The sequence below is a fragment of the Pseudopipra pipra genome, chromosome 1, assembly GCF_036250125.1.
Source record: "Pseudopipra pipra isolate bDixPip1 chromosome 1, bDixPip1.hap1, whole genome shotgun sequence".
NCBI classification, from domain to species: domain Eukaryota; kingdom Metazoa; phylum Chordata; class Aves; order Passeriformes; family Pipridae; genus Pseudopipra; species Pseudopipra pipra.
Window position 1 is genome coordinate 119,105,366 of NC_087549.1, and position 22,691 is coordinate 119,128,056.

At 35.7% G+C, this 22,691-nt stretch overlaps 1 protein-coding gene across 4 annotated transcripts in view; it reads left to right on the forward strand.

Moving 5' to 3' along the window:
• TBC1D5 (TBC1 domain family member 5) overlaps window positions 1–22,691 on the forward strand; it is a 319,471-nt gene that overhangs the window by 18,649 nt on the left and 278,131 nt on the right. For all 4 annotated transcript variants that reach the window (XM_064673504.1, XM_064673496.1, XM_064673525.1 and 1 more), the window contains exon 2: window positions 9,775–9,836. The gene's annotated coding sequence lies outside the window, so the exon portion shown is untranslated. The remainder of the gene's footprint in view (window positions 1–9,774; window positions 9,837–22,691) is intronic.

A 22,691-nucleotide genomic window follows, 5' to 3' on the forward strand; every position in this document is an offset into this window, starting at 1 on the left:
TTGCACGATGGAATGATGTTACCATTGCCAACACTTTGTTTTTGACTACTACTTCAGTTGGTAGAGGAATTCCATTGGTTGTGGGAGACCAGGTTCAATAAAGTCCTTTTTGCACCTGAGAATTATCTTTGATCTGTTACTTTTAGATTGCTGCTGGAAGTTTTGGGTATGACATGCTTATAGTCTCTCGTCTAATAAAGTTTCCAGCTGTAGAAGTTAGAAATTCACTGAGGCTCAAAATGGAATTCAGGGTGAATATCGTAATTATCAGAGAAGATGAACTCTCAGTGTTTCCCTGACAATATACATTTTTAGATGAAGTGAAGCAGAGATAAAAGTGAGAGTGCAAATGGCAGCTCTGAAGCAGAGAAGGGATTGATTTCTTTGCTTTGTGTCAGTCCTCAAACCACATGCACCTCAATACAAAGAGGGTACTCCTTATTTTAAGTCATGTAATGATAAGATTCTTTTTGATTGCAAACCGCCTTCATAGATTGAATAAGATGTATCATGATCATTGCCAAATACCAATCAAACTGGAGACTGACAAAAGTTGCAGTTCACATAATTTTTTTCTATTCCACTGATAGTTGTAACTATAGGAGAACGTAATACCTAGTTCATTAAACAGTTTAATTAATATTTCTAAACGTATAAAGGTAAAAATGTGTCTGTGTTGAGTTGAATTAACTTTAAAAGGCATTGATACAAGTATGTTTTGTTAATCATCAATTACTATCAATAGTGAAGGTTCTGTATGGAAAATAATGAGGGTCCTAAATTAGATGTGGCACAATGACAAACTTTTTATTTAATTGGAAAAATTTATTTTGTTGTTTTCAGGTCATATTGGAGCCTGAAATACCTAATCTGTAATGCCTGAAGAAGAAAGAATAACAACTATTTCTTCCCCTCTGAGAAATTAGATACACAGTTGCTATCTGAAGCACTTTATCCAATTTTCAAATTTAACTTTTGGAGTTCTTTTCTTCGCTAATGTAAAAACTTATATTCTGTATTTCATTCCATTAATGAAGTACTAAATCTGGCTCAAATGTTTTCATATAAGAGTTGAAAGATACAAAATGCTTATTCAAGTTACTATGCTGCTATGTAACTTATTACCTATAGGATTCGCATTAATGTCCATTATCTTGAAAATCTTATTAAATTTTCACAATTGTATTTTCCAATGTCCTTTATGGTTAGACTGTTGAAAAAAAACCCAAACCAAAGCAAAAAAAAACAAACAGGAAAGGGAAAGAAAGAAAAAAAAGACAAGAGATTTCATTTTTCCTAATTGCCACCAGTTTAGGCAACTTGTCTTCTTGAGCAATATTACCATTGAATTAAATACTGACATTTAAGTTTCTCTTAGTTGAATCTTGCCTTCTCTTTACTGTTTTATGGTATGCTGACAAAATTACAGCATTTTCAACAATTAATCCATTTTTTCCAGGTAAACCTGGCATTCATTAGCTTTCTAATTCTTCTGAGTGATTTACAGGACATAGCAATGTCTGACATGTGCTTTTGTCTTTTGCAGACCAAGTGTTCCTACCCCTTTGTATTTAAAGGTGAAGCCCTGATTTTTATTTCACTAGTAACATATTATTCTATAAATTTCATCTGTTTGGGGATTTGAGTTGAAAAACTGCTCCTGGTCTCACCTTAGTGGATAGACCAACAACCTTTATACAGTGCTTGCTAACAGAGTTGGCTATTCTTTTGATGAATATGGATAAATGTATAGTCCAGTGCTTTGTTCCATTCCTCTAATTTATGACACCAGTAATAATAGATGATGAATGAGATATTCAAAACATTAATAAATTATCTGAAGATGTGTACTAAATCAAAGAGGAGGAGACTAAGAAATAATCTCATATAATGCCTCCAAGAAAAGTAAGCTAATTCCAGAGTCATTTATTCAGCAATATGCAAAAACCCTGAGAAATTTGTTGAAATTGAACTGCTATAGTTAGTATGAGATTAATATAACTCAGCATTTCAAATGTGCTGTTATAGATATTTGGATCGCCAGATTCAAGTGGCAAGAGATGTAAAACTTACAGTCTAAAATCACTCTTAAATGTTTAAGTTAAAGCATTGAGTTTAACCATGTTTAAAATAAAATACAGCAATTTTGCTTTACACTGATGATACTTACATCCTCTTCCCTAAATTCATCTATCCACTAACAGGATTGAAATTTGCAGCAGTTTTCTGCTGTGGTTTGCATTCACTGACTTGATGATTCTGTGTAAAATAGTCACTTGTTCTAAGAGAAACTGTGCAGCCTTTCATTTTTCTTAAAGTCAAGTTTCCATGTTTTGTCCATTTGGAAGCCACAAGCCTTAGTTCTGGTGACATCGGGAGTCTCAGAAGGAATATTTATGTCAGAAGAGGCATTTGGCTGCTTATGCAGTATTCGTGTTCCACTTTGTTAAAGACAGGGAGCATCAAAGGAGAGGGTTGGTTTTATGCGAGCAAACTATTCTCATTAATCTCTTTCTTAATGTTAGTAAGTCCATTGAAATTTAGTCACTATTATAAAATGGAGTGTAACATTTTCCGTTTCACAAATTGACCCTTGGAGGGCTTATGAATGTGGTTTTTATCACATCAGACAACCTGTGTGTGGGCTTAGATTTGTCATCAAAATGATCAATACGTCTTTTGTCCTCCCCTTGTTCTTATTTTTTGATATTTTTCCATCCATGCCTTGTAACCTTTGCTGGAGTTTATATGGCTGTACAGAACTGATCCAGCTGATAATATGTTTTGTCTTTGTTTAAGTTATACAGTGAGTTGCAAAGCAGTTAAATATTTTTAGTGTGAAGTTAACTAAACATTCTAAAGACTATACCTTCTACATCAAGGAGAATGGAAAACCCATATCCTTTATGATTTCTAATCAAATCTGATCACCTGTGGATACAGGTAATTAAACTTATCTACCTAGTTGTGTTAAATTTACTCATTTCCGTGTTTATGTCTTCTGTGTGAAATAGTGCCCAAGAACATATTACTGTGCAACAAAGCCAGTATAGTAAGTGGTTTTCTATATTTCATGGATTCAACATCATTTTTTGTGTCTGTTACACATAGTTGGATTCTAAGTCAGCTAAGTTGTACAGAACTTCTGAATTTTTTTTTGTCTCCATTGCCTCTGTCATGATGCCTGTAAGAGTTTCAGTGATCCAAACTGGCCATAGCGTCTGGATGGTGGCATGCTATCCCTGAACTCATAATGTTTGTCTTTCAGCTGGAAAATTTTTGGCTACGCTGCTTTCTCATTTCCTAGAGTATGTTTTATTGGTCTTCTTTCTACACGTAGCCTTAATTTAACCTTTAACTGTGGAATTTATTGTAGTTGCAATTCTTTACGTGAAAGTTGTCATCAGAAGGTGTCATCAGTTGCTTTCCACTTTTTGTTTCCTCTCAGTTTTTAGTAAATACACTGAGTACTGTTAGTCACGTTACTTCTAATGATCAATCTTCACGATGAACAATTAAAATACTTTTTAAAAATAATGAATTGTAAATAGTATTTTCTTTTGTTTCTACTTTAATCTAGGTTTAGGCATCTTGTGAAAATGTTTATATAAATTCTAACTTAATCATGGAATCATAGAATATCGTGACTTGGAAGGGACCCACAGGGATCATCAAAATCCAATTCTTGGCCCTGCCCAAGACAGCTCCAAGAGTCACACCATGTGCCTGAGAGTATTGTCCAAATGCTATTTGAACTCTGTCAGGCTTGGTGCTGTGACCACTTCCCTGGGGAGCCTGTCCCAGTGCCCAACCACCCTCTGAGTGAAGAACCTCTTTCTAATATCCCACCTAAACCTCCCCTGACAAAATTTCAGGCTGTTCCTTGGATCCCGTCACTGGTCCTCACAGACAAGAGATCAGTGTCTGCCCCTCCTCTTCCCCTCACGAGGAAGTTGTAGACTGCAATGAAGTCTCCCCTCAGCCTGCTCTTTTTAGGCTGAATAAACCGAGTGCCCTCAGTCATTACTCATAAGGCTTCCCCTCTAGACCCTGCCCTGTCCTTTGGATACTCTCCAATAGCTTAATACCTTTCTTATGTTGTGGTGCCCAAAATTGCACACAATATTCAAGGCGAGGCCGCCCCGGTGCAGAGCAGAGTGGGACAGTCCCCTCCCTTGACTGGCTGGCAATGCTGTGCCTGATGTCCCCAGGACACAGTTGGCTTTCCTGGCTGCCAGGGCACTGCTGACTCATATTGAACTTGCTTTCAACCAAGGCTCCCAGGTCCCTTTCCATGGGGATGCTATCCAGCTTTCATGTTCCCAATCTGTCCATACATCCAGGGTTGCTCCATCCCAGGTGCAGAATCCGGCATTTGCCCTTGTAAATTGTCATATGGCTGGTGATTGCCCAACCCTTTAATATGCCAAGACCTTTCTGCAGGGCCATCAGAGTAGTCAGCAGTTTAGTGTCATCAGCAAACTTAGTGTACCTTTGAGTCCTGCATCCAAGTGGTTTATGAAGACATTGAAGAGCACTGGCCCTTAAGTGGAGCTCTGCAGAACCCCAATAAGTGATTGGCTGCCAGTCTGATAAAACCCCATTTACTGTGATGTAAATTAATCTGTTGTATTTATGAGTCAGAGTAGGACTAGTTTGGCTCAGTCAGCCCATACATAATGCAGTTTTTAAATTTTACTGGTTTTTCTCCATAGCTGACATGACCAGGTCTGTAATTTTTAACACTGTGAAGTTTAAAAGAGAAGTGGGGATATCAAGCATTTTTAGAAACTAGGAATTATTTCTGTTTCCTGAGATTATTAGATATTTACACATAAAGTATAGATGAAGATTTTATTAGTGAATTTGTCTTAACATCTATCTCCCACAATTTTCTTCTCCTGTTTATGTTGAAGTTTCACATTTAAGTGTAAGATCTCTACTCCACCCTTCCATTTATCCTAATGTCTGCCTTGGCTACCAAAGTATAAACCTTATAGTTAGTCTTCGAGGTGGTTAACTTGTAGCACTGCATTGTACAAAAGAAACGAAGGTCTTTCTGCATTGATATTTGTGCTGGTAAAAAGGGCTTAGTGATTAGAGCAGAATGGATTTCCTCCTTCTGCAGACCCACAGGCTTTCTCATTATGTTCAGGGTGAAATCAAGATCTGTTGAAAATAAAGATGATGTTTCCCAATAAGGGAAAGGTTGAAGAGAATTTATTTGCCTTATCAGTACTGGTCATGATGCCAGTCCTTAGCTTAAGGAAAATACCTGTTAAGTAAGCAACAGAATCCTATCATATATTCACTAACTTTCTCATTATTTTAAGGTGGCAGTCAAGGCTTTTTAAAAATCAGAGCTGAAGTCTATTAAATAGTGTTTTAGAGGTTAAGGTGCATGCTCATGATTATGGTAACATAGATTTGAGTTTTTTATGTCCCTAGTCCGCTATAGGAACTTGAATAAGCATTATGTATCTGTGTGAGTGCTCTAGTGTCTCTGTTGCTTTCTATTGTGGAAAATGTGTCTCAGAATCTCATGGTGTATAGTCTCACTTGAAATTAATTGGAGCAGCAAGGCAAAAAGAGAATGGTAGCAGAACTTGGAGTGTACAATGCTCATCTGATTAAAAGTTGAATACACTCTGCACCTCGTTCAATTATTTATAGAAAATAGAAAGATTTTGTATTTTGCAAATTGAAATACTTATATTGATATTAAAATACACTGAGAAAGGGATTCAGCAGCTCTTGCTTTACCAAAATTGGAGCATAATCCTTTAGTCCAACAACAGTTAAGACCTAACTTAGGAGAGCCCTTCTGTAGAACAAGACATGACCTGGTCTTTTTGAGAGTAAGATGCAATATCCACTCTTTCGTATGAATAGACATAAAGAAGAACAACCATTAGTTTTGGAAGATAATGATTGCACACTGTATGAACTTAGAAAATAGTCAATTCTTCACATGAAAATTTGTCCAGTTTGTAGTTTTGTATTTTATACCTCAATGGAAAGGGTATCACAAATAAAAATATAATTGCAAAGAATAAATTTTCAGCCGTGTAAAAAAAGAGTAACCAATTCAGTTAATATGTTTTGTGTTGAAAACAGGAATGTTTTGGCCTTAACTGTATTACTTGAGAAATGAGGATCTTAGATGTAAGGTTGTACTCTGTCATATATATTAAAATCAAGAATTGCATGACTAAGGTTCTTTGAAAAATAGCAATGAACTTTTAAGTAGCACATGTGAATATTTAATAAATGTAAGTTACTTGTTTGCCCAGTCCATTTATTTAAGTATAAATTAGGTTTCATAATTTCTAATTCATAGAAAATACATTGTTTTAATAAGTTTTAAGCAGTAGAAGAATGCCTTTAATTGGAAAACCAAATCTTGCTACCAAAATAAAGATCCCTTAGTTTGGAGTACTTCCAGGTTAACGTGTTATGAAGAAGTTCACAGTGAAATTTGCAGTGAATACTGCTAATCAATATAGTGAAGGGTTAATTGTGAAAACTGATATGTTTTATTTTCTTATAAATCAAGAGGTTGATAAAATGTACACTTACTGTTGATCATTAGAATACAAAACTATCTGTTAAAATCAATTAACATGCATATCTGATGACTGATTGTATAAATATGAAAGTCAAATAATTGTAATCGTTAACCATGGCTTCAGGTCATATGAGTTGTCAGCTCAAAAAAACTAGAGGAGAAAGAGGTTGATTTGCATATATTTAATGTGGCATGCTGTACATGTGGGAATTGAGATAAACCTTTGCTAGTAATCTGCTTGTTTTTATCTAAAAATCGACTAGGAAACTTGGGTTATAACACTGGAGTGATCTATGTTTTTTATTGATAGCAGTTGATTCAGTAGTTTGGGATTTAACATTTTACTGTGTTTTAATATTTTAAAATTGATTTTTTATTAAGAGACAATTGGAAGAAGGTGGTTAAAAAGTTATTCAGAAATACTCAAAGTTCTTACCAGAAACAGACTCAAAATTATCCTCTAACAGATTGTGAGACTGAGTTACTTTTACAGTTTTTAGTTACACTTATCAATATGTATAGCAAACACTTTTTTACTTTTTATTATTAAAAATAAATCAGAGATATGTTAACAACTTTAGTGAAGTACTGTACTGAGTCACAAAACTATCTATGTGTAGTGGACCAAACAGTTAATTTTTAATTGAATTTATCATTTGTAATAAATACAGGGAGGGATTTGTGGCAGAAGAATGAGTCTTCTGGCCTGGAAAGGATTTATGCATTATTTAAGTTCCTGAATGTAATAATCCATTGCAAGGATGGTTTGTTTTGTTTTGTTTTTTTCATTGATAATGCCAAATACTTTGTGTAACTTATAATAATTCCAAGAATCCTTGAAAAGTGAGTCAGAATATAGTGGTCAGTACCTTACATTAACTATAATTCGGTTAATTAGGTCTGTCCAGCCTTTCTCTTTTCCCGTTTACTCTCGAACATTAAAAAAAATCCTAAATTAAATCCAGTTCCTTGCATTATCACCCAAATTAACTTGACTGCCAACAACATGGCCTCCTCTGAGTAACACTCAGCTTCTTGGATTGGGCAGAGTACAGAATGTGCATAATTACTTGATCTTTGCTGTTCTTGCTCTGTGAAGTACACCTGAATGACAATGCCTTTTGCTTTAGTGTTCTCTTGACAAATCTTTCTCGTGATCTGTTGCATAAAGGCACCTAAACAATGTTGGAGGGTTGGGGGGAAAAGGACCAACTGGTAGAAGAGAGGAATGGAATCAAATTCAGTTTCTGTCCTTTGCCTCTTGTGTAGGATGGAATTTGCATGTGATTGCAAGAGAGAGAAAGTTGGCAGTATCCCAGGTCATTGGCTGTTTTGTGTCCTTTCTTAAAATGATTTACGTGTCTTATTTGATCAGGGAATTATGATCATCTAACTTAGACAGAAGTAGTTGTGTGATGAGGTGAGTTCTGTAACCACAGATTAGAAACACAAATTAAACATGAAAGTAATTAAAAATGAAATAAATTTTAAAAGGAAGAAAAAATGTATGTGTCAGGTGTCACTAACTGTAATTACAGTTTTAGTTCCACTGCAACTCACTGGTGAAAAATCACTTTGCTACCAGAGGTTCCAAAGCTACAGATGAATGATCTATGACTAAGTGGTTCTCCCTATAGAAGGTCTGATTCGAGAACCTCAGGATCATTCCTGAGCCATTATATGTCCCAGTAATCCTCAAAATCTTTCAATGTGTGACAGCATAGACTGCTTTTACAAGGACCCATGGCTTTTGAAAAGAAGCATTTGGGATATATATGATTTGTTTAGGGGGTGGATGGGATTCACAGATGTGGTGTGGGAATGAATTGTCATTTTCAAACAGAAATCTGTGCACTAAAAGAGAATACCTTAATAAAAAAAAGTCTCATTTGTCCCACTTCAGAAACGCATACTGTGAGAAGAAAGTGCTTCATGTTCCTTAAAATATAGAAGTTTTTGTACTTTAGTGTCTTGGGGCTTGCAGTGTTATTAGCTCAAAGGGGAGGTATGCTTTTTCATGATGACTATATTTAGCCAGGAGGAATAGTCCTTTTTAAAGCAAATTGAAATGAGTGTATGAGAGCGTGAAATTATCAGCAGCGCTGGTGCACATTTACATTACTTCTACATAGTCTTTTGAATGACCACACAACAGAACAAGTACTTCATTTCCACTGTGTTGATTTTTCTTGACAAAACATGGCAGTCTATCCAAAGGAGGGTGTTTAGCCAAGATAAATATAAAATTTATGATTAAGCAAAGTGTTTCCTTATTATAATCCCTAAAGAGACTTTGAGACTTGTTAAATATAACGTGCCCAGGTAGTTTTAAGAGTAAATTATCCTTTATGCTTTTAAATGCTGAAATACAGCAACACCATGAGCAATTTGAGATATTACTTGCAGAAACAACACTGCATACTGATTTCCTTCTAAACAAGTAGCAAAATCTGTGCATATATACAATATATAACCTCAAGTTTGATGTATTCCTTCAGTTGTACAGTCCAGCCTAGAGAAGAATCCATGTCAGTAGCATGGTTTTTAAAACTGTCTCACTCTTTCCTGTGTGTAATGTGTGTTATGGAAGAAAGCAAATAAACCTTTTTGACAGAATGGATAAAAATTGATAACATGATTACACTTCTGGCACATTTCTTCAACTGTTGTATTTACAGAATACCACTTTGAAGAAAGCTATGGCGACTGTCAATATTATTTATTAAAATAAAAGGTGAATGAAAATTGATTCAGGAGAAGAGTGGATTTTGACCTTTGTGGTACCAGTGTTGGTTTTGGAGTGCAGTATTCTAATTAAATTGTGAATGTACTTAGTGGATATTAAATGATCTCACTGTATTCTTTCAAGGACTATGAACTTCCAAAATCAAGGATAACATTAGATGTCAGCCAAGTGTTTTGTCCTTCTCGTGGTTTGTCTTTACATCTGAATTAGTGCCAGTTTGCACAGATTGTGTGTCAGCTTAAATACAAGAAACAGGCCTCAGTCTGCTTGAACTCGTTCCACCAAAGACTTCTAAAAACTTTCGGTAGTCTGCAAACTGTAATGGTTGTTTCACATTAAGTTGCTTTGTAGAATTATAAAACGGCTTTTCGTGTGCTTTCAAATAAAATGTTGTCATCTGCTAATGAATGAGATACCATCTGTAATAATTAAGGTTATTCTACTTGTTTTCCCCCTGCAGCAAAACTTCTGAAGGTTTGCAGAAGACAATAAGAGAACCACCAAGAAGGCTATTGCAGTGTGGTAAGTACTGCACCCAAGAAAAGAAAAAGAAATATATGAATTAAGAATGTTGTAAAGAGATTTTCATTTTTTGGGGGGGAAAACAAGCTACATAAAGGGATTACGTGTAAAATACAGAGCAGGATGTATTGTAGCAATCAAGTTAATAATTTACAAGGGAAAAACTGCACTCTTGTAAAATCTAAAATTGTATCCTTGTGCATTGTAATCAGGAATTCACCAATAGCAGTGAAAAATATTACTCTATCCACCAAAGATTGATCTAGTTTATATACATTTGTTTATTTAAAACTATCAGAATTTAGAAAATCATTGCAGTTTTGTAGGTTTGTCATTTGTTTTAGTGACTTATTGTTTAGGTTATTTTGCAGAATTATTTATTTGCTGATTTATTTATGTATTTCATTATTTATTTATTTGATTATTTAGTAAATTATTTATCTGATGAATTATTAATACATCTTCATGACATGCTTTAAATTATTTATAACTTAATTTTGAGTTTATTGCTTTTCGACGCTGCATTGTTACTGACTAGTTTTGATTTTTTTTTTCTTGGTTCTTGAAAATTAAAGTACTAGCTCTAAGGCAAAAGTATATTCTTTGCAGAATCCATAGACGGTTTTCAATGAAGTAATTTACCATGTAGATACTAATTTTGTTTAGTTTTATATTGTTTAATACCACTTTTCTACTTATTTAGCTTTTGCTCCTATGATTTCATAGGCATGTCAAGATCAAATGAGTGACCTTTAAGGGTCAAAGATAAATGTTTACTTTAAAACATGTAGAAACAGAGTAGTTTTATTTTCCCCTTAGTAAGTACTCTTTAATTATTCTTAAGTTATCTTGAGATATTTTTGTCCAAATAAAATGGATGTTTTTAAAAAGAGACTCTTGATATTTAATTTCTCTTGATACATTTAATTTCTAATAAGAAAATAAAATATTCACATTAATAACTCATATGGAGAGTTCTTTCTTAGTGGCAAGGTTTTAAATACATGGGGAGGAATGGTGATGTCTTTAGACACATGCAGAAGGAGATACGTGTTGAGGGGGGAAAGGTGGATAGTAGGGGTTTTTTTCCCCATGGTGTTTTTTGCATGCATAGGAATTTATAGGCTCTGAAAATTCAGCGTCTGTGGTGTTGTATGTAAACTACTTTCAGGTTCTGTGATCTCAAAGAATCATTTCTAGTGCACAACATAGTGTGAAACCTGTTTTTGTGTTCCTTTCTTTTGCCAATCAAAAAGGTCAAAAATGTCATCTTTTACTCTATAGAGTCTTCAGTGAATGTATAAAAGCAGTGTAAGAGGTCAGTTTTTTAGGCTTTACATATAAGCACCAGCTCAACCGAGTTTAAAATTGGTGCCTGGAATCACAGTGTGACTCGTCCATTCTGACTGATGGGCTTTTGAGAACGGATGAGCCGCCTTGTTCCCAAAGTTGTCTGTTTGGCCTCAGTTCCCAATGAGTAACTCGTCAGGCACTCGGAAGCCACCTTGCAGGAGAGGGCTATAACTGACAGCCCTGTTTCAGAGCTGTAATGAATAGGGCAAAGCAGCAGTTCCTCTGCAAAAGTGCCGTGTGCATAATGTGGCCTTTATTCTGTGTTTAGTGCTTGAAATGAATTACTATATACTTTAAAGTTTTAACACAGCATGGAAAGGCTGCATTGTACATTTCAAGTTTCAATGCTGTTGAAATACAGTAGAAATGGCCTCTGTAGACAGGTTTCACTATAGAACTTAAATTATGCATGTGTATATCCAAATTCCTTATTTTGAAATATTGAATGTATGAATATTTAATTTGTATCTTGCTTTAGTATCTTCATATGCTTGCCTTAAAGGAAGCTGTTTCCTTTGATTTATATACATGGATAAAAATGTGTGTACAGTATGTATCAATGGTTTTTCTCTCTATGGTGTTAGATGAACAGCTTTAGATAATGATAGCTACTGATCTTTGTTCTGCAGCTTGCTACCGTTGTATAAAACGTAAATTTGTCATATTTGTTCTATTAATTTTACTTGAATTTCAAATTCATTTGCTTTTCAGAAATATTTTCTTAATTACATGCGTCAAATATGTTGCAGATCTTAATGATGCAGTATTTTTGGTCTGTGCACAGTAACAAAGCTCTGAATGTTATTATTTGGGGCAGAGTTCCAATCTGAAATTTACATTTCTCCTTATTTGAATGTTTTCACTGAAGCTGAGAACTCCAAGGGAGTTCCTCAACATATACTAGTTTATGCAACATGCCCTATGAAATTTAGTACACTCTTATTTCCTTTTGTAAATGAGGTCTTATTGTTGAATAAGACCTATTATAAGCAGTTACAAAGGTAAGTGCTGTCAGTGCATTCTGCCACCAGTTTCTTGGAGTATGAAACACTCCCTGAAAGACGTGCTACTACTGTTATGGGGTAATATAACGCAGCTTATGTGTTGGCACTGAAAGTAGCTACTTCATAATGATGACAAGTGAAAGTACAGCCAAAGGTCACATTAAACAAGAGATTTCTTTCACACCTCATCCATTTTCTGGATGTGGTATGAAAATAGCTTTGTTCCCTGCACTTCAGTATTTTTAAAAAGTTATCATTAAAGAGGTTTTTTTATGCCTTGTATATTACTTAGTTGATGTTTTAGGAGATAGACTATGGAATCCTAGCATGCTAAATTGATGCTACAAAAGTGTTTGAAATTAGCTTAAATTTTGGTTGCAGTTAGACAGCACAAGTACATTTCACTACATTTTTTGGTTTGCAGATTTGCTTAAAACATAGCTTTGAGTTCTGGAAAAAGAACTATTGATGTGTGTTGTGGCTTAACCCAGCTGGCAGCTAAGTATTGTAGCCACTTGTTCACTCCCCTCTCTACCCTGATAGGTTGGGGAGGAGAATTGAATAAAGGTAAAACCCATGAGATAAGAACAGTTTAATAGTTGAAATAAAGTAAAATATAATAATGATGCTAATGATTATGATAATAACATAATAATAATAATGAGAAGGGGGAGAGCAAAAAGAGAGGTAAGACAAGGTAATGCACAATAAAATAGCTCAGCAGATGCTGACTAATGCCCAACCTGTCCTGAGCAGAGATCAGTCCCTCCGGGCCAACTTCCTCCAGTTTTTATGCTGGGCATGACATTCTAGGGTATGGAATATCCCTTTGGCCAGTTTGGGTCAGCTGTCCTGGCCATGCTCCCTTCATGGCTTCTTGTGCACCTCCTCACTGGCAGAGCATGAGACACTGAAAAGCCCTTGACTTAGAGTAAGTACTGCTTAACAACAACTAAATCAGTATCTTATCAACATTATTTACATCCTAAATCCAAAATGCAGCACTGTACCAGCTACTAAGGAAGAAAATGAACTCTAATCCAGCCAAAACCAGACAGTGTGCAAAGTGGTATTTATATTAGTGTTACTTGACTATGGGCTTATTCTTCTTTTTGTATCAATTAAAAAGAAAGATACAGATTTATTTTTTTTTTTAATTAGGGTCTGTTCAGAAATAGGAAAAGAGTGAACCTGTCTGTGTTGACAGACAGTTTCTTAGCTCTGCTTTAAAGAAATCCTACCAGTATTGTGAAAGGATGATTTACACTGAAAATGGCTGACCAGGATGCTAAAATAAGGTGTCATTTAAGAAAAATGATTAGTAAGTATTAGATAATGAAAATGAAGCTGATTTGTTTCACAGAGGGTGCTGAACAGTTAGGAGATACTGGTTGGGAAGCCTAAATCTGGTATATTATTGGTAGGTGTATTTCTGTTCTAATCTAACTCCATAGAAATCGCAGAAGCCATATTAAGCTCTTCTTCAGTTTATGTCATACAGATAAAAGAATTTGCATCTCATGAGTCACATATTTCCTGTTGTATCTTTAATACAGCCATTTTTAGTATTTTTCTTGCCTCTTTCCTCTATTGGTATGCTTGGAGAGTCTGTGTGTAGGAGCTTGTTATTTCACCCGTGAGGCAAGGAGGAGTTCAAATCAATAGCAGCCTGTTGTTGACACTAAATGATGTTTCTTCTTGCCACAATAAGACTTGATTTTGTCATTCTAATGACGCTAGCTTGCTTCACAGAATAGGGATCAGCACTCTCTCAAATCAAACTTTACAAGTTTAAAAAAAAATTCCTTTGAAGGAAATACTAGAGAAATACTCCAGTATTTGTAACCAAACACATGCGTTGGCTTTGTAAAATGAATATTCAAGTTCTGTTTCACTTTGTAGGGTAGGTGCTTTGCAAGGCATTTTGGAAATTTGTGTTAGAAGATGTTGGATTGATCAGAGCTGATGAAAGTATGATATTTTGAAAAGAAATGTTGCAATCATTTAAAATATAAGTTCCCATAAAATATGGATGGTAGTAAGACTTTAGCTGAAAAACCCTAACAAAACAAAAAGCCTCAAGCTAGTAGAAGTTATGTGTGTTTCACAGAAAAATCTTTGCAGCACTGCCTAGAAAGAGAATCTCTGCAAGAGGAAATAGGTACAGCCAGCAAGACATTACCAGGCCTCGTCTGTGATTGCACTCTATAGCATGGTCCAAAAGGAATAAGCAGTTGTTCTCCACTCAAACTAAGGATCCCACAGGGAGACAGGAGCTGTGGGAAAGATGTGAATTTGGGAGGAGATAGTGTAATGATAGTAAGCAATAGTATGATGATAGGAGCTTATGGGCATAATGTTGGTACCAGCTGTAGGTTATTAAGAAGCATGGGGTCTTTTGTACTGGGCATCTGAAAGCGTTGAGATGAATCATTCTATTATATTATCAAAATATCTTCTTCTTAAAACAATGTGTTTGTGCATTCATATTTATATCTTTCATGGTAGGAAATATGTTACTTTTTTATCTGAAAGAACTTTAAAAGTTATCGCTACATGATTAAACACTCACATTGTAAGTTGTGAATTGTTCTGTTTGCACTGTTTTCATTGTTTTGTATTTTTATGCAAAGCATGGGTTCTCAGATGCTCATAGTGTAAACTGCAATCTAATAGTTCTTGGGTTTACAATATCTCCCCTTCTGACTTCTTCTATGTGATTTTCATAAAGCTACCTGACATAAACTGTGGACATATTGTGATGACCTTTCCTGGAGAGGAAATGCCTCCTGTTTTGCAGACAGTGAAAAAAATCCTCATGAGAATTACAGTAATTAGTTGTATTTCAATAACGGTAATGAATATCACATAAACTTTAAGCAGAATTTGGTGGTGGTTTGGTTTTTTTTTTGATTATGTTAACTGCAGGGAATGTGTAGCACCTAAAAGAAGGTGGCCAGCAACTTCAGAAACATAGCTCACTGAGTTTATCAGCCTCAAATCCAGAATGTTTTTTATGGTTCTGTTTCTCATCAAAATGTGTTTTAATGAGTTAGATCACACATCAGGAGCACTTTGCAAGTTTGCTTATACTAACAATACACGTCTACCTTGGTTACAACTTACTAGCAGTGTGGTAGTCAGAATATCTTATTCTTACTCGTGCATATGTCTTCATTCTGTCTCCAGTGATGAGAGAAGCTAAAAATCAGTTTTTCTAATGTGACTTCCTCTTATTTGCATTAAGTTAGCACACTTGTAGAATACCACCAGCATACTCTATCCTGTCATATGTAGGTATACTGTCTTACCATATACATTAAGATGCCTACCAGAAAGAGCCTCTAACATCTTCTCAGCAATACAGTGAAGAAAGATGTGCCTAGTGTGGGTACTTGTCTCTACTGAAACATGTTTTTCCTTTCAGCTGAAATTCTGATCTTGTAGACATTTGAGTGTAACTTAGGACAAGCTGATAGTAGCACTGAAGTTGATGAATATATTCTCTTACAGCATTATATTTAGTAAACACTAATTTTAGGCTATTTTCTTTATCCTAGGCTCTTACATTTAACATATGGCTGTAGCTGGATTTAATGTTCCTTACTCTGTTTTGAGAATCAACAAACATTAAAAACATCTCTTACAGTGGTTGCAAAACCAGCAAAAATATCAAGTGCCAGGAGCTTTGGTATTCTCCTTTTTTTGATTGTTGTTTGTATTTTCATATGTTTCTTATATCAGGAGGTGTATGAATGTAAGTTACTGCCATGTTTCAGTTGACCAGAGTTTTAAAAGACTCAGAGCATCTGGGACAGTCCCATTTTATCATATTTATCTCAATTCTAGCATTTCATACAGAAGGTTTTAGATTAATACTGCAAAACTTAACTTCTGTGTAATAAACTTCAGCATAAAATCCATATGATTTATACTTTTGCATTTACTACTTCTACTTCTTTCTGGTTTTATGCAGTTCGTTTTCTGTACAGTCTTTGTTTCTGTACTATGGAACTCCTTGCCCTGGTATGTCTAAGCTATCTTTAATTGGTTCAAAAGATAATTTTCTTAACATTTTCATTCACAATTTATGAAAAGTTCTATTTGCCTTGCTACGCCTACTTGGTCTTAATAAATCTCTGTACTACCTGGGAGTAAATGCCAAAATAACTGGGAATTGAAAAGTGTATTTTGGTAACAACCTCAAAAAAAATCTTATTTTTCTTTAATCACCTAAAAAAAGTACTACTCTTATGACTCTTTCTTAGAGAGCGCCTTTGTTGTATGCATATGCATGCAATACATTCTTAGAACAATTAGTAAAACTATGGGCACATCTGAGGGCATATTCTGCATTTTTAGTGAAACATATTTTGAATAAGTAGCTGATCTATGGAGTAGAGTTGTCCATTGATTCTAAAGATATTTTTTTCTGTGCTCAGACAAATCAAGATGGTAATCATTTATAATTTCTTGCTTCATGAAAAGGAGTGATGAATAATATGATTGGAAGGAATGCATGAGTCATGAAATGAGGAGCTGGGCAATCATGGAAAAATTCACTTAAAAAACTCTCTTCTGCTTACCAGGATCTGTAATGTGAGTTCAGTTTTTTCTAACATAATCCAGAAATTACAATGGTAGAAGTTTTAATAAAAGCCTTGGATTGATGAACAACAACTCCCTCAAGTTGAATCAAACATTGGTTGGTGAGTTATAAAAAGAAGTTTTTTAACTCTCAGCTAAAAATGATCATGAAAACAATGATCAGAGGACACTCTCTCTTTGGACCCCCATTTGAATGTGAAATTAAAATGTCTGAAAATATACTACAGTTAATATGGAATGAATATAGACCCTGCAGTCCTGGAAGAATCTGCACTACAATGAACTGGCTTTTATAAGAGCTGTTTAAATATTGATAATTGGTAGACCACTTCAGAAACTCTTGTATTTCAGACGTAGAACTGTGTAGCCAGTCAACATTTGTACTCTTTTCGTTGGATGTCCATAAAAGAGAATAAAACTGAGTTTTAAACCATTAAATAAATGGTTTAATTTGTTGTAGCTCCACCTGCAAAAAAATCCGGTTTTCAGTTTTTCTCCCATACTAAAATCATCAAGAAAATGTTGAATAATTGCACAGTAGAATCAAGCACCAACTCTGTGTCCCAGGCAAGACTCACATAACCAGCTGTTGTTCTCCCTGCAGTGACCTGGACTAGGCAGCCTAGCATCTGCCTCTGTTTTCTTTTCAGTGACCCAAGCCAGATTTCTTCAAAACCTATTGCTGATGTTTTCCCTGCAGTCACTCATGCTAATTTCTTTTACATGCTGCAGCTGTTTTTGAAAGATCTTTATCCTTTTTTTTTTCTGACTTACTCTTTCTTTAAATTCAAAGAGATGATTTTTTAGGATTCCTGAATAATCTTTAACTATAGAACTGTTCTGGTTGTCTTGGTTTAAGGCATATGTCAGCACTGTAGAAAAAGGGCAAATTAAATTTACTTTCCAAAGGAAAGCTTTGTCTTGCCTGTGGTCCTTATGGACAAAGAATCCTGATCTTGAACCGAGTTAATTATATTCATTTAACTTGTGAGAATCAAGGTGAATTTTTTGGTGATGGTTTGGAACAGAACAGAGTTCAGAAATGCTCGGAAGCAAAAATTTAGATATTTTGCTCTGTGAACCAACAGTATAAAGAGGTTGTATGGCAAAATGCTCTGACTGAGAAGAAAAGGCTATTAATGATATAAAACTGTTAATTATGGGATTAAGCTGACCTCAGGAAGGCAATATTGCTGAATAGCTAAATGCAAACCAATAAAAGTGTAAGTTTGCAATTCTGGAGGAGATACAGCTCAGCTTTCACATCATTGCCCATGGAAATTATGGAAAATCTTTTAGAAAGGCTAATTTTTTTAAAGTAAAAGAATCCAAAAGTTTGATGTTATTTTTTTTTTTCTGTAAAACGTTGAAATTTTGAAGTGAGCCCAAGGTTCTTCGTTCTTTGCACATTTATATTTTAGGAGAGACTGTGCACCTTGCTTTCAGTTTGCAGTCTTAAAATTCCTTTAGCAACTTCAAAAAAGTTTATGTGGACAAGTGCTATAAAAAAAAGTACTCTGGCTACTACTGAGTGACTAGATTGTGCTTTCGCTGAAAATACAAATGATATGCATAACATGAACATTTTATCCTTTCTAGGTCAACATGAAGTGCTTTTTCAGCCATCTTTGTTCTGGGGCAGCTAGTCTAATAATTGTTTGAATAAATACTACTCTACAATATAAACTGAAGCACAGTAAGGGCGACTGTTTGGGAGAACCACTTCAGGTGCTGGAGAAGGTAGCCTTGCTAAGCCCCTTTCCCTAGCCATGTGTTTTCACCACTTTTATGCAGTCTGCTGCTTGTGCATCCATGCATTCTTTTGCTATTTTAGTTTTTTTGATCTGACTACATTAGTGCCAGTGCTAGTTCAAGGAAGAAGTGAGAAAAAGACAGTTGAAGAGGATAGGAGGCAGTCATGAAGCAATACTCTGAGCCAGTGCTTAGGTATGGTGAAAACAATACTGCTGCCAAGTACTTAAAATGCACTGGTAGTAATCGCTTACGGTCTCTGAAGTTTATCTCGCTGTATTTTGCAACAGCAGGAGTGCAAATTATAATGTGTTTGGTTACTTTTAACTCTAATTTCTACTTTTTTGATCAGAAAGTACAACATTATTTTAAAAACTCTTAGACACCAGAAAAATTAATGCAGAAAAATCCCCGGCATTGTCTGAAAAAATGAACCATTTGGCTCAATATGATAGGGCTTTCCTTAAGTAAATTCTCTGTGATGCATTGTTTCTTCAGTGTTCCAGAGTTGTCTAAGGTAAAAATGTATGCATAATTTATAAGGCTTAGTTGACATCCTGACTACAGAAATTCAAATTTTATCTTGCAGTTTTTCTCATATACACTCAATTAGTTCATCTGTCTTGTAAGCCTTTGGTTCTCAACATTTACCAAAATTTTTGTCTGCGAAAGATTTCTTCCCAGTTCTTGTGCTGTTTTGGTACAAACATAAATGAATGTACAAACCCTCTGTATTCAAAACCCTCTGTATTCAAAACTCACACCCTAGTTAAATTCAAGGTATGTGTCAATGTGTGTATATATATTTTGATTTTAAAGAAACATTTTTGTGTGATTATTTCATTAAGATCATGCTATCAAGTACAGTGTTATGTTCGCATGATGCTTTCAGAAGCCTAAAAAAACAAGAACAGAAAGATAATGTATGTGACAAAATATTTGAAAATCTAAGGTTAATAGAGTGATTTGGGAAGACCTACATTAATAAGCTATTTAAGGTCCTATTGCTCATTTTGATATATTCAACACTAGTGATGTATAAATATCTGTTGGATGCAAATAATTTGAGCAAAAATTTTTATGGTTCCCCATAAATCAAATTACAGAATCACAGAATATTTGAGGTCAGAGGACACCTTTAGAATTCATTTAGTGCAACCTCTGATCTCAGAGGAGAGCCATCTGTAGCATGGTTGGGTTTTAAATATCTGCAAAGGTGGAGACTCCATAAGTGCTCTGAACAACCTGTTCTAATCTCTGATTATCATCACAACAGAAGAAGTTTTTCTTATTTTTAAATGAGTTTCCTTGTATTTGTATCCATTAACTTTTGTCCGTTCGCTGGTTACCACTGAAAAAGTCAGGCTCCATCTTCTGTACTCCTACCCATTGGAAATATCTAGAAACCATTAAAATCGCCCCCAAGCATTCTCTTCTCAAGGCTGAACAGTCTAAGCTCTCTCAGCATCTGCTCGTATTTCGTATGCTTCAAATCCTTAATCATCTTTCAGACGTTCTGCTGGATGCACCCTACTAAGTCCATGTCTCTCATACTGAGGAGACCAAAACTGTATTGAATACCCCAGAAGCATATCACCAGTGCTGTTTAAGGAGGAAGAATCACCTCCCTTGACATTTTGGGAATACTCTTCCTAATGGTCTTGGCCTTTTTTGCTGTGAGTACTCATTGTTGGCTCATGTTCAGCTTGGTGTCCGCTATGATACCTGTGTTCTTTTCTGCAGAGCTGCTGTCCAGATCTTTGTTCCTCAGCCTGTAGTGTAAAGCATGTGTAATGTGTAATTCTCTTTGGTGATTGATGTGAGTCTGACCAGCCTGTAGTTCCATGGATCTTCTTTTGTGGTGTTCTTCAAGAGAGGAGTAGTCTTTAGGACCCTGCTCTCATCTCCACGCCCTTTCACGTGTTACTGTGAGTGGCCTTGAAATGAGATTGAGCAGCTCCCTTAGCACCTCTGAGTCCATCCCTTCAGGGCTTATGGACTTGTGTACATCCTATGTACATCCAATTTGTTTAATATTCCCAAACTTGTTCCTGTTCCACCTCATACTGGTTTTACAGATGTGGGATTGCTTAAGGTTTGTCTCACCAGTAAAGACTGAGGCAAAGAAAGCACTGAGGATATTGTCCTCTTATTTTTCTTATGTGACAAAGTTCCCCTTCAACACTAGGCCCATACATTCCCTGGTCTTCCCTTTGCTGCTGATGTACCTTACGCCTTTCAAATCACTTGCTGTGTTCAAGTCTAGCTGGGCTTTGGCTCTCCTAACCCTATTCCTGCATATTTGGACAATGTCTCAATATTCATCTCGTTTTACCTGTCTCTGCTTCCATCTCCTGAATGCTTTCTTTTGTATTCGAGTTCTTCCAGCTGCTCTTTGTTCATCCATTCGGGTCTTCTACCATGTTTGCTTGTTTTCCTGGTTTTTGGCATGAACCATTCTTAAGCTTGGAGGAGGAGATCCTTGATAAACAAGGAATTTTCCTGGACCCTCCTTGCTACAGTCATCTGCCATGTGAGTCTTCCAAGCAGATCCCTGAACAGGTCAGTCTCCTCTGCTGAAGTTTGGGCTTATGATCCCACTTTTTGCTTTTTTACCTCCTCTCAGGGTGCAGAATTCCACCATCTTGTTGTAACTGCAGCTAAGGTTGCCTCCAGCTTTTACATACCTGATCACTCCTTCCTTGTTTGTAATTATGGGGTCCAACAGAAAGTGTTCCCCTCAACAGCTTTATGATCATTTGTGCCATGAAGTTGTTGTCAACACGTTCCAGAAAACCTCTGTACTGCTCGTTCCATGCTGTGGTGTTCCTTTAGCAGACACTGGTATGGTTAAAGTCCATGAGGACCAGGTCCTGCAAATGTGGGGGGAGTCACAGGGAGTGTTACCCAAGGGATTGTTCAACTCAAAGATTAAGTTGGTAAAGGTAAGAAGAAATAGTTCCTTTCCAAAAGGGAGCAAGGATAGAATATATGGAATAAGTTAGAAAAATAATTACTTGCTTGTCTTATATTAGGAGTTGGTCTGATTAGGTAGAAAGGATTTGGGGTAGAGATCTTATTTTTACAAAATACTATGAAGCAGAAGATTAGTGAATATTTTGCTAAAAAGCTTAGAAAATTGCAACTAAATATTTTTCATTTCCTTATGCATTATTAACAGTGCTTCTGTGAAAACATGATCATCCTCACTATTTCTTTTTGACAGCCAATTCCACAAAAATTTCTAGTAACAGATGATTAAATATATGAAAGGAAGACTGGAGGAGAAAGGGATTGCATAGAGGTATTGTCAAAAGTTCTGTGGTGCAAGGTTTCATTTTTTTCACTGTGCTTTCTGGTATTCAGTCTTTTTCAGTCTTTTACCTTCAATTATAAATTTAAAATATATTATTGTTAGAACTATACCTGAATTTTAACTATTTATCTTTTTTGGAAGGGGAGGATTTTTAGAGTAGGACAGTTAAAGCATGCTAGAGACCTCAGGTTTGAAGGTTTGGAAGTTGCAATGTTCTGGTTTTCTTACATTGTTCTCAAGTAGCTAATATGCCCGTCATCTTAATAATTTAAGAATAGCAAAGACATAGCTGAAGTGTATTCCATTCATTCAGATAAGAGGCGTTACTTGTTCCATATGGTTGTGTCTACCAACCTGTTAGCTAAAACGTGATTAGAAGTTGAGTTGCTTTCTCTCATGCTGTCTTTGTTATGCTGATTACTAGAGAATGTTGCTTCCTAAGTCTAGGCATTTCTTTACATAGAGTGTGATTTTTCACTGCACACTGTGCCATTTCTTTGCTGTATGAAGTAGCAAAATGAAGTGGTTTGCGGTTTGCGTAACGCTTATTTGTGCGGAATACGGAAAAGATCATAGTGTATGCTGGTGTTGGTATATACTTAAAATGGCTGTTTGATTTTGTGGATGGGCTATACATGCCCCAAGATGTGGATCACTTGAATGAGACCTGCTTCTACTACTTAATAATAAACCTCCTTTACTCAGAATCACAGACTCATTGAAGGGGTACAGTTGGAAGGGACCACAGTGGGTCATTTGGTCCAACCTCCCTTCTCAACCACATTGCACAGAATTGTGTCCAGGCAGTTCTTGAGTATCTCC